The sequence below is a fragment of the Oryx dammah genome, unplaced genomic scaffold, assembly GCF_014754425.2.
Source record: "Oryx dammah isolate SB20612 unplaced genomic scaffold, SCBI_Odam_1.1 HiC_scaffold_19, whole genome shotgun sequence".
Taxonomy (NCBI): Eukaryota; Metazoa; Chordata; class Mammalia; order Artiodactyla; family Bovidae; genus Oryx; species Oryx dammah.
Window position 1 is genome coordinate 31,219,433 of NW_024070203.1, and position 9,861 is coordinate 31,229,293.

The following is a 9,861-nucleotide window of genomic DNA, read 5'->3' on the forward strand; positions in this document are numbered from 1 at the left end:
ACCCTGGCCCCCACCATCTGCACTGACAGAGAAGGGATCACGGGGACCCTGGCCCCTACCATCTGCACTGACAGAGAAGGGATCACGGGGACCCTGGCCTTCACCATCTGCACTGAGAGAGAAGGGTCTCTGAAGGCCTGAGATTTCGTCAACCAAAGAAATCAATCGGCTCACCGGGACGGCCAATGGTTAGTACCTCTGCCCACCACGAGCAGAGCATGCTGAGGGACGGCTTATGCTCACCCAGGCTCAGGCCTTCTCTTTCTTCCATTCTATTGAACCGCTGCTTATTCCCAACTCAATGATTGGTGAAGTCTTCATTTCTGATTTTAGAGGAACAAACTCATAAACACATTTAACAATTAAATTTAAAAGCAAACGTCTGGAGGAAGTAACATCAAGGAATATGTGAAGGTTGTCCAGATTCCAGGATACCTGAATTTAGTTTTAGAATGAAAAGGACACCAGCAAGGGGAAAGCCAGGGGGATTAGCACGATAACCAAAAATGCTGAATGAGCAATGAAATGAGCATGACATACAGAAGCTCTGGTCATCAGTAGCCATGCATGTGGTCTACTGGATACACATGGTCAATATTTAGCAACTGAAGATACAGGAGATACATTCAAAGATAGGGAAGAGAAAATTAATAAAGAGACCAATATATCTATAAAAATGCAGACATACAAACATATACACACGGTGAGAGTCAGAAGTCGGGATACGTCTGCTTCTAGATTTCCAATGCCAAGTAATTTACTAAATACTTGAGAGTGTTTATAGTCACCTTACTTAACCTACAAATTCACTGCAAACTACACGTCTCATCTGTATGTAAGAGGCTTGGAGGAAAAGTCATAAATGTTGTGTGATGCACACAGTCATCAGGTCGTAAGCTGCTGCTGGGACCGAGCTCACCTTCTGTTCCCAAGCTCTGCTTTCTTTTCTTCCCCTTTGTGGTCTCATTACGTGGAATGTTAGGGAACCTGTCACTTCTTATACCAGAAATGACATAATTCAAAGCAGAGACCCTCATATTCTCACACAAAGATCTTGTCATGACTTATGGGCTGCATTATAACCCCACATGCTAAAAGCAAAACCATTTCTGTCTCTGAGACCATGTCCAGGCAGGCAGCGGTGAGCCAAAGCATAGCACTGCCCTTTCTTCACTGAGAAGGCAGAAAAGTAGAGAGAGTCAGAGGCAGGCTGGAATTCAGCACACATGGAGCCTTTAGGTCAGACACACCTCCCCCAAACTTCTGGGGAGTCAGAGTCCCCACCACAAGCTGCCACAGCCCACACAGTCCTGCTGAAACGGGGCCCAGGCAAGACTGGGTGCCACCTGAGACTGGAGGCCAGGCTCTTGTGGGCTCAGATCTGAGCCTCGAGCACCTCCGCCAGGAAGCACGAGCCCACCTGCAGCCCAGCCCTGACCTGAGCCCTGAGGACACTCAGACTCACCTGCGCTGCTGGGCCTTGGGTAGGGAGTGACCGGCAGGAAGTGCAGGGGGTGTCTGCGGCCACTGATATAGGCATGGGCTTTGTGAGTCTGGCCCCAGAGCGGCTGTCACTGTGTCACCTGCACTGACACTGAAGAGGGAGTCTGAGTATCTCCAGGGAGCTATGCACGTGTGTCCCAGGTGAGAGTATAGCAGCAGTTACATGTGATTAAGCAGGAGGCCTAACAAGCAGCATGCACTGCCGAAGGGAAGGTCTTCCAGCTCCTGGGGCTACAGGGGGAGGTTTATGTCAACTGGGGGGAGGGGAGTATCGCTCACTCTCCCAGCCGGTCTCCCACGTGGGCTCCCTGTTGTCCCTTCTAACAAGGATGCCCCTCTGTTAAGCCCAAGGTGGCCCACGGATGGTCCCCAGCTCTGCACCACCGCTCCCAGCCAGGGGCGGATGCTGTGTCTCTAGTCCTGGCAGTCCTAGGCCCTCCTCTCCAGTCTCAGCCCTGTACACAGGATGTCAGGGGTTTGCAAACACCTTCCAGCCTGCATGATCCTGACACAGCCTTGAGGACTTCTAACCACGCCGTCAACGCCCAGCTATGGTTCCTTTGCTCCAGGAAGTTTTCTTGGCTGTGCCTTTGCTTCTTAGATTTGCACCTTCTGTGAAGTGAGCTGTTGATCTGGTGGGGGTGTGTGTGTGAACGGGCCCTCCCTGCTATGCCCACACCCTGAGCGGGGAGGAGCTGCATGTCCGCTCAGTGGGCAGGAGATGAAGGGAAAGGAAGTAGGCGCCGGGATCGCGGATGCTCCTTCCCCGTCCAAGGAGAGGAGAGGGTGCCGAGCAGCCCCTCAGGTCAGAGACTGGCCCAGCCCGTGCCTTCCCAGTCCCCTGGGAACCTTTCCCTGGACAAAGTGCTGGGGGAGAGGCTGCAGCCCGGAGCCTGGAGGAAGCCTTGGGTCATCTTGGGAGCAGGTGGGCAGCCTGGGGAAGGAGTCCTGCACCTGGCCTGGCCAGAGTGTGGAGATGCGGCGGCCGCTCTGGAAACTCTGCGGCTCACCCCCTCCCGGCCCACAGCTGTGCCCCATCAGCCCACAAAGATCCTCCGCTCCAGCCCACTGCCATTCCTGCCCTTCTACCAGAGCACTCGGGCCTTTGTGCTATTACCCCCACACACACACAGACACAATACAGACAGACAACACAAAACACAGACACAGATAGACACATACACACAACACACAGACTCAAACAACACAGGCACACAGACAACAGATGCAGATAGACACACACAGATAACACACACACACAACACACAGACTCAGACACACACACTTCTCATCATACCGGTCACTTCCTGAGGGTTACATCCTCGGATCCCTGAATTAACTTTCTGTCTCACAGAAACTATAGCACTGAATCATGGGCAACATTACACACTCATCTTTTTATGTGTGCAGCATATCCATCTGAGATGCTGACTCTTGGTGTTTCCTTTTCTTGACTGGTCTCAATAGGCATTTGTGAACTTTGTTTCTTCAAAGAACCAAGTTTTGACTTTGTTAACCTACTATAAATTTTTTAATATTTTGTTCATTCCTCCTGCTTATTACTTCTTGCTAACTATCCTGATGACTCTCTAGATCACTGATTTATCATTAAAGGATATTAAAAGATATGACTCAACAGCCAGGTGAAGAACTACAAAGGAGCGTCTGTGCTCTGAGGCCTGGGGCCCCACGTGGAGATGGGTGGAAGCATGTGGGTTCCCTGCATTTAAAGCTTTCTGCAAAGGGGCCAGAAAGCTGACTTCGGGGGTTTTATGGAGGCTTTTTCACATAGTCAAGATTGACTACATCGTTATCCACGGGTGACTGACAGACCCCCGAGCCACCTTCCCAGAAATCGGGGTGGTCCTGAAAACCCCAACCCTCTGTTCACAGGCTGCTTCCCCTGGCAGCCAGCCCCATTCTGAAGTGCTTCCAAAAGTCACCTCAGTCACATAACAAAAGATAACTGGTCACTCTCAACACCTGGACCATTCCAGTGGTTTGGGAGTTGGAGCCAGAAGCTGAAGACGGAAGCCAAATACATGAGAAATATCTTGGGACCTATGAATAACCAAATATGTATTTCTTCTAAAGCACAACATAGCACTTTTCATTTTCTTGTGGGGGGACGACGATTGGTCTGAATAGCCTAGCTTGCCAGATTTCCAGGAAAAGAAGACAAATTGATCACAATTAATTTTTAAAATGAAAAAGTCATCTGTATGCAGAGTACATCATGAGAAACGCTGGGCTGGAAGAAACACAAGCTGGAATCAAGATTGCCGGGAGAAATATCAATCACCTCAGATATGCAGATGACACCACCCTTATGGCAGAAAGTGAAGAGGATCTAAAAAGCCTCTTGATGAAAGTGAAAGAGGAGAGTGAAAAAGTTGGCTTAAAGCTCAACATTCAGAAAATGAAGATCATGGCATCTGGTCCTATCACTTCATGGGAAATAGACGGGGAAACAGTGGAAACAGTGTCAGACTTTATTTTGGGGGGCTCCCAAATCACTGCAGATGGTGACTGCAGCCATGAAATTAAAAGACGCTTACTCCTTGGAAGAAAAGTTATGAGCAACCTAGACAACATATTCAAAAGCAGACATTACTTTGCCGACTAAGGTTCGTCTAGTCAAGGCTATGGTTTTCCAGTAGTCATGTATGGATGTGAGAGTTGGACTGTGAAGAAGGCTGAGTGCCAAAGAATTGATGCTTTTGAACTGTGATGTTGGAGAAGACTCTTGAGAGTCCCTTGGACTGCAAGGAGATCCAACCAGTCCATTCTGAAGGTTTTCTTTGGAAGGAATGATGCTAAAGCTGAAACTCCAGTACTTTGGCCACCTCATGCGAAGAGTTGACTCATTGGAAAAGACTCTGATGCTGGGAGGGATTGGGGGCAGGAGAAGAAGGGGACGACAGAGGATGAGATGGCTGGATGGCATCATGGACTCGATGGTCATGAGTCTGAGTGAACTCCGGGAGTTGGTGATGCACAGGGAGGCCTGGCGTGCTGCGATTCATGGGGTCGCAAAGAGTCGGACACGACTGAGCGACTGAACTGAACTGAACTGAATCCCTCACCATACCCAAAGTAGGAGCTAGTTTCATTTTTACAAAGGGCTTTTAATGTAACTTTTAAAAGTGTACTTTGTTCTGCTACATTAATCTAACATAAAAACTGACATCTTCCCAGGCCACATTATTTTCCAAAATTTCTATGGAATGCAATATTGTAACCATTGAACATTTGAGTTGTTTCCTGTTTTCCTCTGAGAAATGAAGTCGTTTAAAGCAATATCTGTGGAGCCAGACTGCTTTTGTTTGTATTTTGTTATATAGCCTTTGGCAACTTCTTCAGTTTCATCATGTATAAAATGGAGATAATAATGGGACCTACTTCAGAGTAAGGTAGAGATGTGAATTAAATGTATTAATTACACAAAAAGTGCTATAAAATATGTCTGGACCATAAAAAGCATTTAATTAAGGGAAACTTTTTTAATTGTGGATTTTAATAACATGGCGATTAATGTCACCAGGCATTAAATTGTCTTGTTATCCCAGTCTCATTATTGCCATATTATCTAATTCCCACCACAGTACTCAAAAGAACTTTTAACTGATTGTATCTCTCAGACTGAGGGCTTCACAAAGACACTTGGGATGAGAGATCATCTTTCCTCACCAAGAACCATCTTCTAGACACCAGAGTATATGATGCCTGGAAGTGCCAAGGCAGCTGGAGGTCAAGGCCGGGGGGGGGGCAGAGGCAACTCAGCACAACTCTGGAGCAAGTCACAAACACCACTTGGCTATTACTGATGGAAAGAGGGGCTACCAGCCTTGTCAGTTCTGTGTAGACAGCCCAGTACCCCTACCAGAAAAAGGTTCTGAAATGGGATGCTCAGTCAGCTCATGGAAGAAACTCCAGAGTGCTAGAAATGGTCTTCTCAGACTTTTGCACACAACAGAGCTCGTGCTGGAAAGAAGCTGTGTTCAGTGAATGTTAAAAAGCCATCAGCCAGAGCAGTGTTTTTCTTTTGAAACACAGATAATTCATGCTCACAAGGGTCCTTGGATGCAGAAGAAGCCCTGATCAGAGGATGCTCTATTCAGATGCAGGCAATTGGTACCAGAGAGAATTTTTGTGATTGCAAAAATGTAGGAAAGCATTCAGCAGTAAAAGTTCATCAGTAACTCAATCCCACATAATTCATGTGGGAGGGAAATCCAAATGCACAGAACCTGGCAAGGCCTCATCTGCAGAGCATACTGTGCTCAGTACCTGAGAAGCCATTCTGGGGGAAAACCTTTTCAGTGTAATGAGTGTGGAAAACTCTTCAGCCTCACCACATCTTTCATTCAGCACCAGTTAATTCAGTAGAGAGACAACGTACACATGTAGCAAATTCAGAGAATGACTTCAGAACAATTCTTTATTCAAGAACTTCCCTGGTGGACCAATGGAGGGGACAGAGGTTCGATCCCTGGTCCAGAAAGATTCCACAACCAAGCAACTAAGCTCGCAAGCCACAACTACTGAACCTGCACTCTATAGCCCATGAGCCACAACTACTGTGCCTGCCAGCCAGAACTACTGAAGCCTGCATGCCCTGGAGCCCTGGTTCTGCAGCAAGAGAAGCCACCGCAGTGAGAAGCCCGCACACTGCAACTCAGAATGGCCTTTGCTCACCATGAGAGAAAGCCTGCACGCAGCAGTGAGGACCCAGCACTGCCAAAATTAAATAAGGTTTTTAAAATTCCCTTACTCAATATCAGGGAATTCACACTGGGGAGAAAGCCTATGAATGTGGTGAATGTAGGAAAGCTTTCAGCCAAAGCTTCATCCTTCACTGAGCACCAGAGAATTCACAGTTCAGGGAAGCTCTGAAAATGTGGTAGGGGTGGATGAGGCTTCAGTGACCTCACAGCACACAATCAGCAGCAGTCCATTCACATGGAAGAGGAACCGCATGTATGTTTTGAATGTGGGAAGACCTTTCAAGGACACTCGGCTCTCAGTGAACATCAAAAAGCACAGCAGAGAGAAACCCAGTGTCTACATATACAGTGAGAGTGAGATGGCATTCAGTCAGGATTCCCACTTATTGATCATCAGGGGACACACACAGGAGAGAAACCCCACAGGTGCAATGGCTGTGACAAAACTTTTGACCAGAGCTCCTACCTTGCAACACATCCAAGAGGTCAGAGGTCACCCTGGAGAGAAACCACCAAGGTAACTGGTGTGCAAAATGCTTCTGAAAAAGCACAGCAAACATTTCATTCCAGAGAAGAACTCTAAGTGGAATAAATGTGGAAAAACCTTCAGTCAGAGCTCACACCTTACAGTATATCAGATAATTCAGTCAAGAGAACTCTAAAATGCCATGCCTGTGCAAAAGCTTTCAGTCAGAGCTCACACATTACAAGTCATCAGACAATTCACACAGAAGAAAAATCATATAAATATAATGGATATTGCAAGTTTTCAACCAGAACTCACATCTTAAAAAAATACCATCTAATTCACCGGTAAAGTAGCTATAAAAACGTATTTCATAGCCTTAGACAACATCCTCTCTAGTCTGAATCAGTTATTTTTTATTATATAAATTTCTATTTCTAATAAGTTTTTGAGTGGAGTCTTAAAGATTTTCTAGTGTAATATCCTGTCACCTGCAAGTGCTAAGATTTTTACTTCTTCCTCTCCCAATGTATTTATTTTTCTTGTTTGATTGCTATGCCTAGGACTTCCAGTACTATGCTGAAAGAAAGTGGTGACAGTGGTCATTCTTATCTTGTTTCTGATTTTAGACAAGAGCTTTCAAACTCTTACCATTGAGTATAATATTAGCTGTGAGCTTGTCACATATGGCTTTTATTATATTGAGATATGTTTCTTCTATACCCACTTTTTCTTGAGTTTTATTTTATTGGCTGTGCTGTACAGCTTACAGGATCTTAGTTCCCTGATCAGGTACTGAACATGGGGCACAGCAGTGAAAGTGCTGGGTCCTAACCACTGAACCATAAGGTAACTTCTTTTCTATACCCGCTTTGTTTAGAGTTTTAATTATAAATAAATGTTGAATTTTGTAGAATACTTTTATCTGTTGAAATAACCATAAATTTGTATTGTTCATTTTGTTATGTGGTATATCACATTGATTGGTTTGCAAATGTTGAACCATTCTTGCCCTAGAATAAATCTCATTTTGTCATGGTATATGATCCTTTTAATATACTTTTGAATTCACTTTGCTAATACTTTGATGAGGATTTTGGAATTGATGTTCTTCAGAATTACTGGTTTGAATTTTTCTTTCCACGTGATACCCTGCCTGCTTTTGCTATCAGGTTAGCCCTGGGCTGTAGCCCGCCAGGCTCCTCTGTCCATGGGATTTTTCAGGCAACAACACTGGAGTGGATTACCATTTCCTTCTCCAAGGGATCTTCCTGACCCAGGAATCCAACCCATTTCTCTTATGTCACCTGCACTGCAGGCAGATTCTTTTCTTGCTGAGCCATCAGGGAATCTTATCAGGTTAATGCTGGCTTTGTGAAATAAGTTTGGAGGATTCCCTCTTCTATATTTTGGAAGGATTTGAGAAGTATTGGTATTAATTCTTTGAATATTCGGTAGAATCCACCAGTGAAGGCATGTGGCCCAAAATTTTTGTTTTTTGGAAGATTATCCATTACTAACTTAATCTTTGTGTGTGTGTGCATATAAGAATATTCAGCTATTGTTTCTTCATGATTCAGTCTTATAGGTTACATATGTGTGTGTATGTGTGTGTGTGTATACTCTTATTGGATGTATAAATATTTATAAATGTTATATCCTTTTGATTGATCCCTTTATCATAATGTAATGCCCTCTTATTACAATTTTTGTTTTTAAATCTATTTTATCTGATATGAGTATAGCTAACCAAGCTTTCATTTCCATTTTCATGGAATATCTTTTGCCATCCCTTTTCTTTTTTCCCCAATTACTTAAATTATTGCCTATAAATCTTTAATTTTTTATTATAGTCAGTGTACAATATCTATATATTCTTTCACTTTCAATCTGTGAATGTCCTTAAATCTGAAATAAGTTTCTTGCAGGTAATATATAGATGGGTCTTGCTTTTTATCAGTTAAGACCTACTCTATATCTTCTGACTAGACTGTTTAGTTCATTTGTATTGAAAGTAATTACTAATAGATATGTACTTATTGCTATATTATTTTCTGATTGTTTCATCTTTCTCTGTTATTTTTCTTGTTTCTCTTCCTTTGTGATTTGTTGACCTTTTTTTGGTCATGCTTAAATGCTCTTTCCCTTATCTTTTGGATAGCAACTATAGGTTTTTGCTCTGTGGGTACCATGAGACTTACATGTAACAATTTGTATTTATAATAGTCTACTTTATGATGATAATAACTTGAGTTCAAACCTATTCTAAAGCTCTACATACTTATTTCCCACCAACATTTTGTGTTTGTGGTATTTTGTATCAATATCTATTGCTATAAAAGATATTGTACATTTTTTACCCTAATTATTTTATAATGAATTTTATGGTTATATATTTTTTTACTACTTTTATCCTTTAATCTCTATACTAGCTTTATAAGTGATTAATTTACCACCTTTACAACAGTCAGTCAGTTCAGTTCAGTTGCTCAGTCGTGTCCGACTCTTTGCAACCCCATGAACTGCAGCATGCCAGGCCTCTCTGTCCATCACCAACTCCGAGTTTACCCAAACTCTTGTCCATTGAGTCAGTGATGCCCATCCAATCATCTCATCCTCTGTCGTCCCCTTCTCCTCTTGCCCTCAATCTTTCCCAGCATCAGGGTCTTTTCCAATGAGTCAGCTCTTCACATCAGGCGGCCAAAGTATTGGAGTTTCAGCTTCAACATCAGTCCTTCCAATGAACACTCAGGACTGATCCCCTTTAGGATGGACTGGTTGGATCTCCTTGCAGTCAAAGGGACTCTCAAGAGTTTTCTCCAACACCACAGTTCAAAAGCATCAGTTCTTCGGCGCTCAGCCTTCTTCACAGTCCAACTCTCACATCCATACATGACTACTGGAAAAACCATAGCCTTAACTAGACGGACCTTTGTAGGCAAAGTAATGTCTCTGCTTTTTAATATGCTGTCTAGGTTGGTCATAACTTTCCCTCCAAGGAATAAGCATCTTTTAATTTCATGATGCAGTCACCATCTGCAGTGATTTTAGAGCTCAAAAAACAAAGTCAGCCACTGTTTCCACTGTTTCCCCATCTATTTGCCATGAAGGGATGTGACGAGATGCCATGATCTTAGTTTTCTGAATGTTGAGTTTTAAGCCAAC